This window comes from Oxyura jamaicensis (assembly GCF_011077185.1).
Source record: "Oxyura jamaicensis isolate SHBP4307 breed ruddy duck chromosome 30 unlocalized genomic scaffold, BPBGC_Ojam_1.0 oxy30_random_OJ67663, whole genome shotgun sequence".
NCBI lineage: Eukaryota > Metazoa > Chordata > Aves > Anseriformes > Anatidae > Oxyura > Oxyura jamaicensis.
The window spans coordinates 514-1,593 of NW_023304910.1; the positions used below are offsets into that span (position 1 = coordinate 514).

General features: G+C 73.1%; 1 long non-coding RNA gene across 1 annotated transcript; it reads right to left on the reverse strand.

Annotated features, from left to right (window-relative positions):
- Positions 1–568: 568 nt before the first annotated feature.
- LOC118158525 lies at positions 569–1,074 on the reverse strand. The gene is made up of 3 exons (XR_004746842.1): positions 939–1,074; positions 735–760; positions 569–637 (listed from the first exon to the last, which is right to left on the reverse strand). It is a non-coding gene; the product is annotated as an uncharacterized LOC118158525 (long non-coding RNA).
- Positions 1,075–1,080: the final 6 nt, after the last annotated feature.

The following is a 1,080-nucleotide window of genomic DNA, read 5'->3' on the forward strand; positions in this document are numbered from 1 at the left end:
GTCCCTGCTCCCAGTGCTCCCAGTCCCTCCCAGTGCCCCCACTCCCTACTCCCAGTGCCTCCAGTTCCCCTCCCCAGCACCGCCACCACTTCCTGTTCCCGCTCCCCGCTCCCAGTCCCCCCAGTGCCGCCTCCCAGCGCCCCCGTCCCCCAGCCCCAGTGCCCCCAGTGCTCCCAGTGCCCCCAGTTCCCCCTCCCAGTCCCTCCCAGTGCCCCCAGTTCCTCCACCCAGTGCCCCCAGTTCCTCCCCACAGCCCCTCCCAGTCGCTCCTCCCAGCACTCCCCGCTTCCTGCCCCAGCGCCCCCAGTGCTCCCAGTGCTCCCAGTGCCTCCCAGTGCTCCCAGTTCCCCCCCCCCCCCCCCCACCTGCAGCCGAGGCCCCGCAGCGCCAGGGCCGGGGAGGGGAGGGGGGAGCGGGGCGGCCGCAAAGCCCGGCCCGGAGCGAGGCCACCGCGGAACGGAGCCGGAGCCGGAGCCGCCCCCGAGCGCGGCCGCTCGCAAGAGCCGGAGCTGGATCCCCGGACCGGGGCCAGCAGCCGGGAGGGGGACAAGGAGAGGCGAGGACGGCGTTTTGGGGAGAAAACCGAATTTATTGGCAGCCGAGGCGTCGGGATCCGTCTTCGGCGTCACTGCGACTTCTGCGGGGCGCGGGGGGGCGATACGGGTCCGGGTGAGGCGTGGGGGGGCCACACGGGGATGGGGGGGGCTGGCGGCCCCTGGGGATGGGGACCTTACCTTGGGGTGGTCCTGGGGGCGCGGGGCTGCGGGGGACAGAAAGGGACATGGGGACACTGGGGGGCGTGGGGACACTGGGGGGGACGTGGGGACATTGGGGACATGGGGGATATGGGGACACGTGGAGGGCCATGGGGGGGTGTGGGGAGATGGGGACATGGGGGGGGGCGGGGGGGGGACAAGGGACACGGGGACAGCACTCACGGGCAGGGCTCAGCCAACGCACGAGGCCGCAGAGGACGAAGGCCACCAAGAAGAGTCCCAGGGCGTCCTCCAGGGAGGGGCCCTCGGAGCCTGCAGGGACAGGGACAGAGACAGGGACACTCGGAGTGTCCCCTGGGTGTCC